Source organism: Pseudorca crassidens, chromosome 17, assembly GCF_039906515.1.
Source record: "Pseudorca crassidens isolate mPseCra1 chromosome 17, mPseCra1.hap1, whole genome shotgun sequence".
NCBI classification, from domain to species: domain Eukaryota; kingdom Metazoa; phylum Chordata; class Mammalia; order Artiodactyla; family Delphinidae; genus Pseudorca; species Pseudorca crassidens.
Window position 1 is genome coordinate 70833288 of NC_090312.1, and position 19066 is coordinate 70852353.

A 19066-nucleotide genomic window follows, 5' to 3' on the forward strand; every position below is an offset into this window, starting at 1 on the left:
GACTAGTTAATTCTGCAGCTTTTATGTCTGTCCTCAACCACCACCCACGATGCCAGCGCTCGGAAAACTCTGTCTGCTGCCTCCTGGCCTCATTTCAATATGATGGTGCATCCAACCTGCACGCAGCCATTTCTCTCCTCTCTTCTCTCTCTCTCCTCTTCCTCTTCTTCCTCTCCTCTCTTAGTCATGGCCTTTTATACTCAACATCATGTCTCCCGTTAACAGTGTGGAGATAATTTTACTCCATGTCTAAATATGTCTTATAGAATATTTCTCTTGGGAGTGGAGAAGGTTAGGGCTCTCCCCACACCCAATCTTTCTTTCTTTCTTTTTTTTCTTTCCTATAAATTTGTTTATTTATTTTTGGCTGCGTTGGGTCTTCCTTCCTGCACATGTGCTTTCTCTAGTTGTGGCGAGCTGGGGTTACTCTTCGTTGTGGTGCGTGGGCTTCTCATTGTGGTGGCTTCTCTTGTTGCGGAGCATGGGCTCTAGGAACGCGGACTTCAGTAGTTGTGGCATGCGGGTTCAGTAATTGTGGCTCACGGGCTCTAGAGCGCAGGCTCAGTAGTTGTGGCGCAGGGGCTTATCTGCTCCGCGGCATGTGGGATCTTCCCGGACCAGGGCTTGAACCCGTGTCCCTGCATTGTCAGGCGGATTCTTAACCACTGTGCCACCAGGGAAGTCCTCAATCTTTTTTTATATATTTTTCTTTGGCAAGTACGAGGTGACCAGATTCAGAATTCCAAATAAATACACAATTTAATCATTTTTTTAAAAGCTTAAAGCTCTTTTTAATGTAACAAACATCTTGGGCATCTAAATAATCTGTAGAAGATACAACGAGCTTATTTTTATTTCTTATTTTTAGACAGATAGTTACATAATGAGTCTATTTACATCTTAGTTTGAGTGCATTTCTCTTGTTCTATTTTTCTTCCTTGTTAAATGGGAGAATATATTTTTGGGAAGAGGCTAGTTATTGAAACATGACAATACAGGATACACCTATTTTCCTGGGGTCTCTATTTCATCTTTAATTCCAGTATTTCAGAAGAATTTTTATTTATTTTATTTTATTAAAAAATTATTTATTTCTTTGGTTGCGTTGAGTCTTAGTTGCAGCAAGACTGCAACTAAGACCCTATGCAACATGGACCCAATCCTTAGTGGGATTTTTGTTGTGGTGTGTGGGATCTTCAGTTGCATCTTGTGGTATCTAGTTCCCCAACCAGGGATCAAACCTGGGTCCCCTGATTGGGAGCATGGAGTCTTAACCACTGGACCACCAAGGAAGTCCCCAGAGGAATTTTCAAAGCCATGATACTAGCAACAGTGGGGCCTTATGTCAAACCATCATGTTGTATGCCTTAAATCTATACACTTTTTATTTGTTATTATAGTTCCATTACACTGGAAAAGAATTTTTTAAATGAATAAAATATATATTGACACACACCAAAAAAAAAAACAAACCCAAACAAACAAATCAAAACAGTGGGGTCTTGTGTGTTTGCAAATGTTTCTGCATATATTAGCTTGTTGGACTCTGGCCAGTTATTCCTCTGATAATAGTTATCAGAATTTGGTAATTTTTTTGGAACCCTAAAGACTTGTCCAAAGTCTTTGTGAAACTTTATTTAAAAATTTTTTCCAGCTTTTTTGAGATATAACTGACATATAACATTAGGTAAGTTTAAGGTGTACAGTGTGATGACTTGATATATATGTATAGTGAGAAATGATTACCACAGTAAGATTAGTTAACACATCCCTCACCTCACATAGTTATCATTTTTTTTCTGTGATGAGAACTTTTTTTTTTTTTTTTTTGCGGTACGCGGGCCTCTCACTGTTGTGGCCTCTCCCGTTGCGGAGCACAGGCTCCGGACGCACAGGCTCAGCGGCCATGGCTCATGGGCCCAGCTGCTCCGCGGCATGTGGGATCCTCCTGGACCGGGGCATGAACCCACGTCCCCTGCATCGGCAGGCGGACTCCCAACCACTGCGCCACCAGGGAAGCCCTGTGATGAGAACTTTTAAGATGTACTCTCTTAGCAACTTTCAAGTATCCAATAAAATATTGTTAACTATGGCCATCATGTTGCATATTAGGACCCCAGAACATGTTCATTCTATAGCTGGAAGTTTGTATTCTTTGGCCACCCGCCCTCGCATCCATGCCCCTGCCAACCAACCAATCTACTCTTGGTTGTTTTTTTTTTTTAGATTCCGCATATAAGCAATAACATACAGCATTCGTCTTTCTCTAGCTGACTTATTTCACATAGCATAATGCTCTTAAGGTCCATCCGTGTTGTCACAAATGTCAGGATTTCCTTCTTTTTTATGACTGAATAATATTCCATTGTATAGGCAACATTTTCTTTATCCATTCATTTGTCGATGGACACTTAGGTTGTTTCCACATCTTCGGTATTGTAAATAATGCAGCAATGAACAAGGGAGTGCAGATATCTATTTGAGATTGTGATTTAATTTCCTTTGGATATACACCCAGAAGTGTGATTGCTGGATCATATGGTAGTTTTATTCTTAAGTTTTTGAGGAACCTCCATACTGTTCTCCATAGTGGCTGTACCAACTTACATTCCCACCAACAGGGCACAAGGGTTTCCTTTTCTCCACATTTTACCAGCACTTGTTATCTCTTGTCTTTTTTTCCCCTTCATTTAAAAAATTGAGATATAATTTCTATATAACATTATATTGGTTTCAGGTATACTACATAATTCAATATGTGTATATATTGTGAAATATTCACCACAATAACTATAGTTAACATCAATCACCACATCTTTTGTCTTTTTTATTGTAGCCATTCTAACAAGCGTGAGGTGGTATTTTATTGTGGTTTTGATTTGTATCGCCCTGATGATCAACGATGTTGAGTATCTTTTTATATACCTGTTGGCAAATTGTGTGTCTTCTTTTGGAGACACGTTTACTTAAGTCTTTTGCCCATTTAAAAATCAAATTTATTTATTTATTTTTTGCTATTGAGTTATATAAATTTCTTATGTATTATGGATATTAACCCCTTATCAGATATATGGTTTACAAATACTTTCTCCCATTCTGTAAGTTGCCTTTTCGTTTTGTTGATTGTTTCTTTTGCTATGCAGAACATTTTTAGTTTGATATAGACCCAAAATTCTGTTGCTTGTGTGTTTGGTGTCACAGCCAAAAAATCATTTCCAAGACCAATGTCAAGGGACTTTTTTTCTTATGTTTTCTCCTAGGAGTTTTAAAGCTTCAGGTCTTACATTTAAGTCCTTAATCCATTTTGAGTTAATTTTTGTGAGTGGTGTAAGATAGCGGTCCAGCTTCATTCTTTTGCATGTGAATATCGAGTTTTCCCGTCACCATTTATTGAAGAGACTATCTTTTCTCCATTGAGTATTCTTGGTTCCCTTGCCAAATATTAGTGGGCCATATATGAAAACTTTAAACCACTCGAAATCTTCTTGACATATCTCTGTATTTGCGGGCAGTAAAGAAAATAGACAGCAGAACAGTATGTGTTGGCTTTGCGATTCTTACCATTTATTCATACGTCTAAATATCTATGAACCATTTTACACATGGACCTATGAATTTGTAAAATCTGTCCATCATTTTGCTTTTCACTGTGTAAAGTGTTAATTGGGAGATTACTATGGTAGTCCACTAACCAAAATCATTATTCTGAAAAATAAGTGAAAACTGCTTACAGTGTTCTTAATTAAAATGAAGAGTGAATCATGTGGGATATTTCTATCTTAATGAACATTCATTCATTTGTATCATTAAAAAGCTTTGTTTTAAAAATAGTTAGTCCCACTTGCCAGTGTGTTAAACTATGATTTTCTTTCTGTCTATGCTGTATAAACCACTGAGTGTGATTTTTATAATCCAAATGTAATATATTTTTTTCCATTTATGTTCTTGCCTGAGGCATTCTCTCCCCTGTTATGACCAGCATTATAACAGCATTCTATTTTTGCCTCTGCAGATTGGAGTAAGAGTAGATGAAGAATGGAAAATAGGGCTCCTTTGTGTGGGGCTGCTTTGCAGTTATCATGAGTGTATAATTCCTGGAACCAGACAAAGCCAAAGGGCACTGTTAGCCCTTTGAAAACAGCCGAGAGAGATCGTTTTCCTTTGTTGCTCTATCATTACTGTGAGCTTGTGACATTTTCTCCTCACCCAATTAAAAAAACTGATACTCACAGCTGCCTAAACAGTCCACCTGCCACCGGAAAATGATTTTGAGACTCTTCATGACTCCATCACTTACTGTGCTGTAGAACCAGCTCTTGCTTTTCCATGCTAGTGAATGTTAACTGATAATCCCCCAGGGTCCATTTTAGCCACTAGTTTCAGCCTTTTCCTTCATCAGATCTCCTATGAGCCCTGCTCACCAGACTGGGCACGATGAATGAAGTTGAGTTTAATCTCTTTTGTCTCCCCGCCCTCACTCCTAACTGCCAGCTTCAGAGGATATTGTCCTGCGTTTTCATTGATTCCCTTGTCCCCTCACGTTTACAAATATGGTGAAGCTTCCTCCTCTCCTTTGTGGTCTTTTAGGACTTGGTAATCAACTAATTTCCATTTTCTCCTTCTGGCTGCTATAGCATCTCCTTTATCCATGTCTCCTTGATCAACACCTTCTAATGGTTGAAAATCCCCGGGGTGCCTTAATCTCCTTGCTTTTCTGCAGGAGTTTGGACAATGGGATCGGTTGCCATAGATTCGGAAACTATCTATGACAATCGAAGCTGCTTGCCTGTGTCTCCCACTCTGTCTGTGTACCTCCCTGATTCAGGCAGGGCTCACCTTCATCTCATCCGGGACCTCCATGCTGCCTCCTGGTTGACCTGGCCATAGAGTGTGGTACCCCATTCTGATCTTTCCTGGATCTATTCCATGGCTCTATTCTTTTCTCAACTTAGTTTTTCCTGTCATTGACTCTCATTTCTCAGGGCCTTCCTCTTTTGAGGGCCAAGATTGCCTCACCATGTTGGCAGGTAGCCTCTGTATGCCAGTACCAAGAGGGTGGCCTTGGTCCCTACATCTTAGATGTGTAATGTCCAGGCCTTCTTCTGTCTACCTGGTCCCTGAAGACCTCTTTTTCCCATCTTGCTTCTCCCAGAACTTAATTTGCTAACTTAGCTTCAGCCAACATCAGGCCTATATACTGATTTCACTTTGGCTCTACTGAGTTCCTATTACTTCCGTATCAACCAGCTTCATTCGGCTACTGGCTAGGGGTAGCCACCCTAGTTCTAGCAACCACTGTTTCCCATCACTGCTGTACTTTTTTTTTTTGCGGTACACGGGCCTCTTACTGTTGTGGCCTCTCCTGTTGCGGAGCACAGGCTCCGGACGCGCAGGCTCAGCGGCCATGGCTCACGGGCCCAGCCGCTCCGCGGCATGTGGGATCTTCCCGGACTGGGGCATGAACCCGTGTCCCCTGCATCGGCAGGCGGACTCCCAACCACTGCACCACCAGGGAAGCCCCACTGCTGTACTTTTATGGTCCATCCTGACTTGGGAAGTTTTTGATGTTAATCTGAAAAATTACCTCAGGTCTCTCTCCTCCCTCCACACCCAGCTTCTCCGCTCAGGTCATCTAAGATTTATGTGTCACACTTTATTTTAAGATGGCATGAGGAATTCCCTGGTGGTCCAGTGGTTTGGACTCGGTGCTTTCAATGCCATGGCCTGGGTTCAATCCCCGGTCAGGGAACTAGATCCTGCAAGCCACATGGTGTGGCCAAAAAAAAAAAAAAAAATGCACCTGGAGTTGAGGTAACTTGACCAGAAAGATCTCTAAGGGCCTTAATAGCTTGACAATTTTTATTCTATGAAATGTTGTAGACCAGCCAAGGGACATGTTTCCTGGGTCTTAAGCAACGTCAGAGACCACCTTTAATAAAAAGAATACAAAATTAGATGTGAAAGAAGACATTTACTTAGACTGAAAAAGAAATCCCAACAAATTATAAATTTTAAAGAGCTAACAAACACCACAGACATAAAAATCATCCAGAAAAATAACATAATATTTTTGTTTGTTTCAACTATAAATTGAAATATAGTTAATTTACAATGTTGTGTTAGTAACATAATAGTTTTTATTAATTAATTGCCAGGCATACATCTTTGATACTTTTTTCTTCTGAAGTTTTTTTTTTTTTTTTTTTAATTTTGGCCATGCCATGCAGGTTGAAGGGGTCTAAGTCCTGACCAGGGGTTAGATCTGGGCCAGGGCAGTGAAAGCACTGAATCCTAACCACTAGACCACTAGGGAACTCCCTCTTCTAAGTTCTCTTTGATTGTTTCTTCATTTGACCGTAATTTTATAATATTTTCTATAGAGAGAATAAAAAGAAAGCTTAGGTTTTTCTTTCGTGACTGATCAATTTATTTTATTATGGATAGTTTAGAGAAGTTTGTGTCAGCTTCACAATTCATTATTGGTAATATTATGCAAGTTTTAGGATTGTTGTCCAATTTGGGAAAATCTCCGGTAAGAATCCATCACACGTGAGCTGTAAGATTTGGCAGGAGTTTCCGGTTTGGTACATGTGATGTTTAATTTTAGGTGTCAACTTGACTGTGTCACGGGGTGCTCAGACATTTGGCTAAACATTATTCTGGGTGTGTCTGTGAGGCTGTTTCTGAGTAAGATTAACTTTTGAATTATTTAGTAGGCTGAGTAAAGCAGACAGTTCTCTTTAATGTGGTTGACCTCATCCAATCAATTGAAGATCTGAACAGAACAAAAAGACTGGGTAAGAGGGGACTCTTTCTGCCTGACTATTTGAGCTGGGACATGGGTCTTTTCCTGCCTTTGTTTTTGTTTTTGCGGTACGCGGGCTTCTCACTGTTGTGGCCTCTCCCGTTGCGGAGCGCAGGCTCCGGACGTGCAGGCTCAGCGGCCATGGCTCACGGGCCCAGCCGCTCCGCGGCATGTGGGATCTTCCCGGACCGGGGCACGAACCCGTGTCCCCTGCTTCGGCAGGCGGACCCTCAACCACTGCACCACCAGGGAATCCCCTAATGACCTCATTTTAACTTCATTACCTCTTTAGAGATCCTGTTACCAAATACAGTCACAGGATGAGGTACGGAAGTTATGGCTTCAACATATGAATTTTGGAGATGCCACAATTTAGCCCATGACAGCATTTATTTTTAAAAATTAATTATTTAACATGGAAGTATAGTTGATTTACAATATCGTGTTATTTACTGCTGTACAGCAAAGTGATTCAGTTACACATATACATGCATTCCTTCTTTTTTAAAAATATTCTTTTCCGTTATGGTTTATCATAGGATATTGCACATAGTTCCCTGTGCTATACATTAGGACCTTGTTGTTTATCCATTCTATATATAAAAGCTTACATCTGCTCACCCCAGCCTCCCACTCCAGCTCTCCCCCAACACCCTCCCCCTTGGCAACCACTAGTCTGTTCTCCATGCACGACAGTATTTAAATAACAGTTTAAGAGCCACAGGGTACACTGTGACTTGTACAACAGTTTTGATTCTAAAAGCATGTCAACATTCCTGAGAGTGGAGGAGAAACAACCTATTTTCCTTCAAAAACTCTAATGGAAGAAGTACCAGAGGGCAGAAAAACCAGTGGTCTCCTTGTGTGGAGTAAGAGAAAGGGACATTTTAAACTCCAGAGGAGAAACTGAAGTGTGCAAACTGTCACAACAGTTCTTTTCTGTTTGAAAAATCACGCTTTTCGTCTGGTGTGAAATTTCGCAAACAAAACCAGCTAAAGGAAGGACAAAAGATCGTGATGTTTCGATGTTATATTTCCATTGTTTACATGCCTATTTGCCTGGTCATTCCTCAGTTGGGGCAAACTAACAGCTCCAATTTTCACAGAGGGAATGACATAAGACAATTCATTTGTCATTTAAATCCCATTCCTTGATGACAGGTTATGCAGCACCCAAATGGAACACTAAATCCTTTAAAATCACTTCCCTGATGGTCCAAGTGGTACATTCTACTTGTATTGGGTCACTTGGTATTCAACACTTACAACAAAGGAAATAGAACAATTGTCAGGGTATCAGTGACATCCAAAGAGAACGGAGCATAAAAGTCAGGCCAGAGATACAGGAACCTGCACACACGTGCCCAAACCAATAGCAATAATAGTTAAAAATAATATAGCACTTCAACCTGGATTTTGGGAGTTTTTCTGCAGTCAGATAATTATCAAAAACGTCATCAACAAAAGAGGATAGAGAGGAGAGAAGGGGATTTGAGCGAACTGTGTAAAGAGCTCTTTTCCAGTGTCTTTATATTAAGGAAAGAATGTTTGAAAAGACAGGCAGCTCTGAGCTCCCGATCATTCTACACAGTACCCTACATTTCTGTTTTTTTAATATATAAATAAATAAAATTATTTATTTTAAATAAATATATAAAAATAAATATATAATATAAATATATAATATATATATAAATAAATATATAAAATTATATATATAAATATATATAAATAAAATATATATATAAATAATATATAAATAAATAAAATAAAAAATAAAAAATAAATAAAATAAATAAATAAATAAAATTATTATAAATAATTTATAAATTATTATATATTATATAAATAAATATATATTATATTTATTTATATAATATATATATTATATTATATTATATAAATATATATTATATATTTATAAATATATATTATTTATATATAATTATATTATATATATTATATATATTATATTATTATAATATAATTTATATAATAATATATATTATAATAATATAATATATAATTATATAATATATATAATATAATATAATATATAATATATATAATATATATAATATATAATATATAATATTATATATTATAATAATATAATAATATATTATAATAATATAATATATAACTATATTAATATAATTATAATTAAATATAATTAAATATTATAATTAAATTATAATAATATAATATATATAATAATAATATATATTATATATATATTATTTATATAATATTATATATTATAAATATATATTATATAAATATATATTATATATAATATAATATAATATATATAATATATTATATTATATAAATAAATTTATATATTATATAAATTTATAATTATATAAATATAATAAATAAAAAATAAAAATAAAAATAATAAATAAATAAAATAAATAAATAAATAAAATTATTTATTTACTATTTATTTTTAGCTGTGTTGGGTCGTCCTTGCTGCGCGCGGCCTTTCTCTAGTTGCGGCGAGCGGGGGCTACTCTTCGTAGTGATGCTCGGGCTTCTCATTGCGGTGGCTTCTCTTGTTGCGGAGCTCGGGCTCTAGGTGCGCGGGCTTCAGTAGTTGTGGCGCATGGGCTCAGTAGTGTGGCTCACGGGCTCTAGAGCGCAGGCTCAGTAGTTGTGGCGCACGGGCTTAGTTGCTCCGTGGCATGTGGGACCTTCCCGGACCAGGGCTCGAACCCGTGTTCCCTGCATTGGCAGGAGATTCTTAACCACTGTGTCACCAGGGAAGTCCATTTCTGGGTTTTTTTATGAAAAGAATTCTACTATGTGGTGTTTGTGATTTGGGATCTCAGGACGCCAGGGTTGATTTCGTCTCTCTCTACAAGACTGGCTCTGAGGGAATGAGGCGAGGCTGACCAGTTATCCTCAGCCTTATGATGGAATGGGGTGGCAGGTGGGCAGCAGTTTTCTGAGGGGTGGGCTTCATGGGCAGCTTGTTCTGTGATGCTCAGGTTCCCCAGTAAAGGAAAGGAATGCAGGGAAGCCTGGGGAGGAGTCCCCCTGGGAAAGAAACCACCACTAGTGACAGAAATGGTAGGCAGCTCTGTAGAAACCTGAATCCCAGTCATTGGGATCCCAGCCCAGGTGGGAGAAAAGACAGCAAGGTGGCTAGGAGTGTAGATTTTGGAATGGCCTGGGTTTGGATCACCTTCCACGCTTTCTAAGCTGAAAGATGTAGGACACGTTGATGATCAACTCAGATTCTCAGCTCCCTCCTCCGTAAAAGGGATTGGTAATATGTATCCAAGAGGGAAGATGAAATAATGTCTGTAAGATACGTAGTCAGTCCTAATATGATAAATGAGAGGATAATTATTGTTTAACTTTCGTAAATCTTTGCATGGTGGTGGGGTCCTGGTGAGGAAGCAGTTCGTATGGTTGAAAAATGGAAAACAAAACCAGACAAACAGAAGCCTCCTAAAGGATGTATGATGTTTTATCGGGCTAAACATAATTTCCAAGATAGGAGCTAATCCTAGATAAGTGCGTGGTCTGCGTGAAATAGAAGATTCCAGATCCCCTGCCCTCCAGCAATCAGGGAGGAGAAAATATGAATAAGATGAATACAAAAGGCAGCAATGCATAATTAAAACAATGGCTAACATTTACTAGCCCCAACCTTGCTCCAGGCCCTGCTGTAAGCATTTTGCAAAATTCTCTCATTTTCTGCTTACAACGACCCTGAGATAGATACTGGGATTAATCCCGACTTGGAAACGGAGGCAGAGAGGTTTAATAAGTTGTCCGAGTCTGTACCGCCATAAACAGCAGAGCCAGAGTTAAAATTTAGGTAGTTTGGCAACAGAGTTCTCTTGTCTCTCGTTAGTCATTAAGATTAAATTACACACTAAGATGTGTCATAGTCTAACAGGCAGCATTTTCCCTTCCTGGTGATATGTAAAATAATGGTGTATCTTAGAATTGGGGCAGCTTCTTGCCATGAAATACGTATGAGTGACACCATGCACTCACCACAAAGAGGAAACAGCGTTAGTTTGTCGTGGAGCCCTTGTTCTGACCCCCTCTGCTCTATCTATCCCACAGCGGGCACAGACCTTGGAAAGAGGGGTGGGGAAGTGAGAATGATTCTGCTGTCCGCCAGTCAGTCTGCCTTTCCACCAGCAGGACTATATCACAGATTATTTATAACTGTCTGAGCATCAGGTCTTTGAGATAAATGTAACGAAATGAAGCCTGCTTCCTTCCCATTTGCTTTGCGGGGGGCCTCAACGGTGGGGCACTGCAGTGATTGTGTTGGTTTCTATTATCTCGTGTTAATTATTCTTCTCCACCCTGGAATAAAATCACCTCCTGCAGGTCACCTCTGAAAATGTGAATCTTTCCAGTCATCTAGGGAAGAAGCATGTTCCTGGTTAGGAAACAGAAATCTAGAAGGTAGGAAGGTGAGAGAAATTCCAGCTTTCTCTTGGCTTTACTCACTGGATCCAGACTTTGAGATGTCTCCAGAGAGTTCAAGATCATCCTTGAGGTAGATCCCAAAAGGGACTTCTGCTACAGAGGGACCCCAAACTGTGGAGGAGTAGCCCTAATTTACAAGCTGACTATCTCAGGTATTGCTTTTTGCCCAGAGAAATCACTCTGGGCTATTAGGCAGAAGGGGATTCTCTATAGGAAGTTATGAGCTTACAAACTCTCTGGAAGGGCTGGTCTTTAGGTTGGGTGATCAGGAATGACTCTTAGAACTGCAGATGTGTCCTGCCAGGGAAGCTGGTCCACCTGCCACAATCTGGAGGGTGGGAATCAAAGGTCTTCACTGGTCTACTGATTTCAGGACTCCCTGTGTGGCTGGATCCAGAGACCCAATGCTGTAACTGCCTCTCAACCTCCAGAAGCTGGAGTTCGGACCAATGAAGGCTGAATCAGAAATATACCACATCTCCATGACCTGCTTGCTGGCATGAGAGTCATAATGGGTGTAACCTGTGCTTTTTTTCCACCTTCCAAAACTCACAAGCGTGTATCTATTCTTATCCAGAACCTGATCTGCCAAGGAGTCTGCGAAATGTAGGTTTTTTTTGTTGTTGTTTGTTTTGTTTTCCAGACTCTGACATTCAAGAAAAAACAGAAATGTCGGGGCTGCATGGCGAGTGCCCATCAACCATATCTGACACAGTTCGTTTCACGTTATCCCATGTATTTGTTTTCTTTTATTGGCCTTTAGGCTTAAGGAAAGATCTGTTTAAGAATTCAGGCCTTGGCCCATCTGCTGCCCTGTAGAGCGAGAGGGAAGCTAGTAGTTGGGTCAGAATGTTAAAATCGGGTGGTGCCTCAAGAACTATGTGAGGTCTAGGATTTCACCCTTCCTCTAAGCTAACAAGTTAGCCTGCTACCGTTTCATGGATCCTGGGGAGGCGAGGCTGCAGAATCAGAGACAACGTACGTTGTTCCTCATGCAAAAGCAGCAGGCCGAGTGTCAGGCTGATATGTGTTCCAGCCCCCGTGCCCCCAAGTCCTAGGAGTGATGCAGAGTCCATTGTGGACGCCTGCACACGCATTACAGGGGAGGAGCGTTGAGCCTGGGGGGCTTCCCTGAAGTACGCAGAACCAAGCCTGTTCTCTGGCCAGGCGGAAAGGTTACCTCACCCCTCAAGGTTGCCAGCTGCAAACACAGCCCTGAGAACTGGCCTGGGTGAAAAGTGGCGAGGGCCTTGCATTTTCGACATACCCACAAAGAATGGGCGGAGATGCTGAGGGCCGTGGCAGATGGCCTCTCCTCTCTCGTGCCTTCCCCAGGCCCTGGTGGCAGCAGAGGTAATTACGAAAATCTTTCAAGGGAATGCGAATCTTTGGGGACAAATGTGTCTTCTTCACGGGGAATCTTCTCCTCATTGCTAGCCTTGGAGTATCTGGCATTCGGTTTTGTTTTGTTTTTTATTTTCTTGGCTGCACGACACGGCATGCGGAACTTCCCCGACCAGGGATCGAACCATGCTCCCTGCAGTGGAAGCGCGGAGTCTTAACCACTGGACCGCCAGGGAAGTCCCTCTGGCATATTTTTATTAAGGGAGGTAGCAGTTTCTAGGAGGTCCTGGTTGATAGAGTCTTGGCATCTTGTCCTGACTGCTTCCCAGAGACACTGCCTGATTTCTTGGCTCCTTTAGAGAGGGTGACCAAGTATCCGAGTGTTCATCAGACTGTGGTTTCTTGGGCTGGGGACTTGCAGTGCTAAAACTGACATGGTGGTCACCATACTCAATCCACTGTACCCCAGGGCCAGAGCTATCCCTCTTCTGCTTTACCCAGATTGAAATTTACTTCTCAGTAAGGGAATAAATGCCAAGTTCTGTTAAGCGGGTATCTTATAATCAGTAATACCATGTTGGATGTTTGAAAGTTGCTAAGAGAGTAGATCTTAAACATCCTCACCACAAGAAAAAAAAATTGTAACCAAATATAGATTTACTGTGGTGATCATTTTGCAATATATACATACTATATCAAATCAGTATATTGTACATCTAAAACTAATACAGGGGCTTCCCTGGTGGTGCAGTGGTTAAGAATCTGCCTGCCAATGCAGGGGGCACGGGTTCGAGCCCTGGTCCGGGAAGATCCCACATGCCGCGGAGCAACTAATCCCGTGCGCCACAACTAATGAGCCGGCGTGCCACAGCTACTGAAGCCCGCGCGCCTAGAGCCCGTGCTCCGCAACAAGAGAAGCCACCGCAATGAGAGGCCCGTGCACCGCAACGAAGGGTAGCCCCTGCTCACCGCAACTAGAGAAAGCCCGTGCACAGCAACAAAGACCCAACGCAGCCAAAAAAAAAAAAAAGCGAGATGTCGGGAATTCCCTGGTAGTCCAGTGGTTAGGACTCTGCGCTTTCACTGTCAAGGGCATGGGTTCAATCCCTGGTGGGGGAACTAAGATCTTGCAAGCCCCATAGCATCGCCAAAAAAAAAATTAAATTAAAAGAATAGAGACGCAATTTAATTATGTCACAGAGGTTAGTAATCTGTATACTTCTTCAGGGTCTGTGAAAATAAAGCTGTATTTCAATTATATATATTGAAATACATTGAACTGAATTTATATGTACGTATGAAATGTTATCTTTAAAATACAACTTATCCTCTCTTCAAGAACCAATACCTAATTCAATTAGAGTACTGGCAACTATGTATTATATTTTAAGCCCAGAAAATATTCTAGACCCAAACCCAGTTCTTCTTCTTTTGTCTGGGAGACCTCTGAATGGAAACTTCTTAAGGAAAAAGGGATGGGAGTGGAGGAAGGGGTCCCTTCTGCTTTCCTTGCCCCATTCTCCAGGGCAGCTAGATTTTAAGCCCATAGAATGGCCTAGGTAATTCCAAAAGCTACATCTTATTATATGAAGATTGGGAAAGACAATTTATGTGTAAATTAGACTGATTAGTGACTTAGAAGAAGCATCAGCATGCCTGGAAATTTGAAGAGTTTATAATCATGTGCTTCCTCTCCCAACATACCTAACAAGGCAGGTATTCTGGTCTCGGCAACTGTACTCTTTCATGTCGTGTGAAATAAGCCATGGGGGTAGCAGAATCCCATGAAGTAAGTCCATCTTTTTTTTCTCTGAATCTGAAGATTAGGGCTGATGGAGGTACACCTGGCCTTTTCCAAAGTCTAACTATGAAAGGGAAAGCTCAAGAATGTCTGTCGCTAAATGTTTTCTGCTTGTTTCCTGTATGAGTAGCTAATTGGACCTTTTGTATCCTGTCTGTACATCGTGATCTTTCCATTAGTAGTAATAAAAAAACCTATAGGTTCTTAGAATTGTGTTCTGGTGTAACTGTGGTAATTGACCATGAATAAACAGCACGTAGCAGGGACACGATTATTTGACTTTCAGCGAGGAAGCCCTCTGCTGCGACAGATTGAATTTGCTGTAGAACACTGATGTCTGTGGCTGAGCCTGAAATGAGAGAATGGGCCACAGAGCTTGCAAGGATGTAATAGGAGGAAGATTGATTCTGTTTGGATCCAGAATAAGCTCAGAGGAGTAATCAGGTACAGCAAGTGCCGCATAGTAGCTGAGATCTGGGCCAGGGTGGCAGCTGGAGACATATTTCCTGTTTATGGAAAAGTGACAGTGGGCTTGATGGCATCTCAAGAAGAGGGGACGGGGCAGGGGATGAGGAATGAACGTCTTTGCCCTGTCTGATCGGTCCGTTTGGTACTTGCCGGATCAGCGCTATCTCGACGTGGATTTGGGGCACACACCGACTGTTCTTTGGTGTCAGCTGACTTATTTTGTCCTCTAAGGATCAGCTGTACATATGGTGGATGTTGGGCTAAAGTGAGATAATGAACAGATACAAGATGCATTGAAAAGTCAAGCTGCTATATGATTAAAAGGCAGAGAGTGTAGGCTCAGAGGTCAGAGCATGGACTTTTTTTTTTTTTTTTAGCAAAAGAAGGATTGATGTGACAGAGCACATTTTCAAAGTATGCACATCTCATGTCCAGGGCTGTCTGAGAAGGGCACGAACATTTATTGGCTGTACTGTGCATTAAGGCACAGGCTGAATGTCTCACCTATGTCATTTCATTCTACCCTCTTGGTACTTTCAAGTAGGTAATTGTGTCCTCATTTTACAGATGAGGAAATCAAGATAAATAACCATTGAATAAATTGTTCGTGGCCATAATTGAGCTGGGATGAAAATTCACGTTGATTCTATACTCTTTTCACTATCCCGTGATGCTTTCCAGTATTAAATGGGCTCTGCTAAGAGAATAAATAATCTATTATCTTTGGGCCTTTAAAATTGTCACGTAAAACACTATAAGAAACAGTTAGTGGAAGCTTATTTCTCTATCCAAAAATTAAAAAAAAAATCTATCTTGGAGTAAAATGATTCTTAAAGCAGATTGCAAGCTTATTTTAGCCTTCCCTAGGGAATGAAGTATTATGGAGCATGGACTTTTTAATCATCCCGAGACTAGCTATGTGCCTTTACCAAGTTACTTCATCTCTCTCCACTTCCCTCATCACGCTGTAAAGTTGACCCAGCGCTCTCACTGAAGGCCGGGGCCACTGAAGTGACTTTGGCACGGCAGCAGTGGTCAGTGCAGTCACCGGTAGAACAGCCCCTCCCCTAGCTAGATCACCATCTTCCTTTGTCAAAGTTCTTCAGTCTCCTCCCACACGCTACAGCTAATGGGCTCTTTTCGGTTATCATCCTATTTGGCTTCTCTTCAGCCTTTCCTGCGTCTGAGCACGCCCTTCTTAAAGTTTTCTGCTCCCCTGGCTTCTAAGACAGTCCCTCTTTTCTGACTCTTCACAGATCTCTCTGACCCTTGCTTCTAATCTCCCTTCTTAGATGTTCCCCTCTCCGGCTCTCAGATCACGGTGTCCCCAGGGCCCTGCCCTTAGCCTACCTCTCCTCAGATCTCCTGCACCATTTTCCTTCTTCACCTCATGCTGTCTCAGGCTAACGCCTCCTAATCCACTTCCCTAATCTGGGATGCCTGTGTGTTATATGTCCACTGGCTTATGGGACATGTACACTCGGATGTCCCAAAGGCATTTCGAAGTCAATGCACCTAAAGGAGAAGCATCTTTACCCTAAGATCATGTTTATCCTCCTATGTTTTTCTGGGACCTCATCCACCCAGTCACCCAAGTGTGAAGCTTGAGAGACATCCTATATTGGCCCATTTTCTCAGTCTCCAGATGACATCAGCTTTCAAGTCTGGCCACTTGTACCTTGTCAGTGTCTTCAAGCAGTTCCTTCCTCTCCATGCTCCCACCACTGAGGTGGCTTCCTAACTTGTCTCATGCCCTCCGAGTGGCTTAGATTCACCCACCACTGCCAGAACCAGCTTTCTGGTGACCAAGTCAGAATGGCACTGGCCCTTCAGAGCTCACAGCACACGACTTATGAAGCCGTTGCTGATCTTTCCTACTCTGCCACTCTTGCCGTGAACCCTCTGCCCCACCCCTGCAATCACCCTGCGACTCACCTACCTATTTCCCTTCAGCACCGTGCCCCGGTGCCTTTGCACATGCCTTTCTTTCTGCCTGGAAATGAAGATCTAATTGGTTAATAATGGATATTAGGTTCTCCAGTGTTACCCTGTATAGAATTTACCACGTTGTTTTAGGCTACTTACAGGGGTATGTCTTCCACAAGACAGAGGTTTCCTCCGTCCAGGGATCTGTCCTGTTCATCTTTCGTCCCCAGAACCTACTATGGTTTCTGAGACATGGTGGGTGTCCACGGCACAGAATAAACGAACAGAAACAATTTCCTTATTCCGGGTGGGCTCTCTACCTCAGCAGCTGACTTTTCTGGAGACCTGCTCCCTCTGGCTCCTCGGGTTCCCCCGCCTCTCAGGTGATGGGCAGCCGGGTGGCTCGCTGCCTTCGGGCTGGGCTGGGCTGGGCTGGGCTGGGCGGTTGCCCGCGCGCCTGCGCCCTCTGCTGCTCCTCTCGGGGCGCGTCTGTGTGCGAGGGTCCGGAGAGGCTAGGGAGACAGGCGAGGGGTGGGGGGAAGAGTTCAGCCTGAGTCACAGACTTCGTTCACTGATTCTCGGCGGCTGGACCGAGGCTGCCTCCTGAGGGGACTCCCAACTACTCTCGCACCTCCAAGGTCCCCACCTCCCGCCGTTCCACTCTCAGCCGAACAGACGGACCGGCTGACTCACGAGTGAGTAGCGGCGGCTCGTGCGCCCCGGCAGCGCGGCGAGCTGTCCCTGGCGGGCCTGTCCTCCTGCGGGTGGTGTGTGTCTGTGTGTGTGCGCGCGCGCGCGCAGGAGGTGTTCCCCAGGGCGCCACGCCGGCCCCGAGAGCCGCCGGCCGGGGTCCATGTGCCCTTCCGAGGCTGCGCTGCGGTGCGGGTGCCCGCTCCGCAGGGGCTCGGGCGTCCCCGGCGCGGGGAGCGAGTTTGCCGGGATTCCCCGGCTCGGTGCGCGGCAGCCGGTGGGGTTCCCCGGGAAGGCGCCTGGGCAAGGAGGCGGCGGGGAAGCCCCGGCTCTGAGTGGCTGGCGGGCCGGGAATCTGGGAGCGGGGCTGGCACAGCAGAGCCGAGGGAGACGCCGGAGCGGCCGCCCCTGGATCCCAAGCTCTCCGCCTTTCTCCCTTACCCTTCCTCCTTTCTTTTCTCAGCAGCATCACAAAAGCGCGCGGCAGAGTGAAACCCAATGCAGCGAAGTCCGGCTCTTTTCTCCCACCTGGTGCACATCCCCCCGGGCCGGAGGAATGGAGTGGGAGTCCCCGAGATTTGGGGCGCAGGTTTACCCCGGGGACACACCTGTTTTCGGCTCGCGTTGAATTCAAGCAGGGTGCCGGATCGCGCGAGGGGGTTCCGACACAGACACGCCGGTGTGTGTGTGTGTGTGTGTGTGTGTGTGTGTGTGTGTGTGAGCGCGTGCGCGCACCCGGAGCCCACGCTCGCGGGCTGCGCGGGATGTAAATAGCACACCTCCCTGGCCGCCTGCGAGTGCCAAGCCGGATCCGTGGGCTCCCAGCGCGCTGTGACAACGCGCCGGCATCTCTTTGTTTGGTTGTGGCTTCCCCACCTCTCCGCAATGCAAATTGATTTTCTGTTTCGCTTGACACAGCGCGCGGGGACTTCGTGTGGGCCGCAGCCTCGAACGCTCCTGGTATTTGTAATTGAATAGTTCTCCCCGGCGGCTGGGGGCAGGGGTGTTATTTTTAGTGTTGGGAATAAAGAGGCAAGCACTCTGACCTTTTTGCTGTTGCCTTGGGCTTTGAATACGTGTCTCTGATGGAGAAGACGGATTCACATCCAGTCGCGCACACGTGCCTGCGCACAATTGTGTACACACATTTCTACACACCTAGCTTTCCCCCTTTCTTTTATTTTTAAAAATCGGGAGTGGGAGTGCACAGTGTTTGTAAACCAAAACCAAAACCAAAACCAAAAAACTTTCCTTTGTTCTTTTGGGCCTTTTCCATTTTGAGTAATGGAGTAGGAGTGCCAAAAGGTTGCAATTAGTTCATTAGAATAAAAGACACTGTCTCTGAGTCAGAGCTGCCAGTTTGATAATTATTAACGTATAAAAGCAGATGCGCTGTTTAAGGCAAAAGGGGCGGGGCGGGGGCAGGTCCACGGTAGACAATGAGGGAGGGTCTCTGCCGACCGCCTGCTGCTTATTGTTCCGGCACTAGAGGCTGCAGCCTGTAGCCGCCTCCTCCTCTAGGGCTTCGCTCCTCTTTCATCCCTCGGTCTCACTTGGGACCTTCCGAGTGC

General features: G+C 43.4%; 1 protein-coding gene and 1 long non-coding RNA gene across 5 annotated transcripts in view; one reads left to right on the forward strand and one right to left on the reverse strand.

Moving 5' to 3' along the window:
- Positions 1-5833: 5833 nt before the first annotated feature.
- Positions 5834-18432, reverse strand: LOC137210349 (uncharacterized). 3 transcript variants are annotated; one of them, XR_010936471.1, is made up of 4 exons: positions 18275-18432; positions 16965-17317; positions 14315-15139; positions 5834-5929 (listed from the first exon to the last, which is right to left on the reverse strand). It is a non-coding gene; the product is annotated as an uncharacterized lncRNA (long non-coding RNA). The 3 variants fall into 3 exon arrangements; XR_010936470.1 differs by lacking the exon at positions 18275-18432 and adding an exon at positions 18104-18260; XR_010936472.1 differs by lacking the exon at positions 18275-18432 and adding an exon at positions 17937-18260.
- The window catches only part of SLCO5A1 (solute carrier organic anion transporter family member 5A1), a 127239-nt gene continuing 125448 nt past the window's right edge, over positions 17276-19066 (forward strand). For both annotated transcript variants that reach the window (XM_067712106.1, XM_067712107.1), the window contains exon 1: positions 17276-17500. The gene's annotated coding sequence lies outside the window, so the exon portion shown is untranslated. The remainder of the gene's footprint in view (positions 17501-19066) is intronic.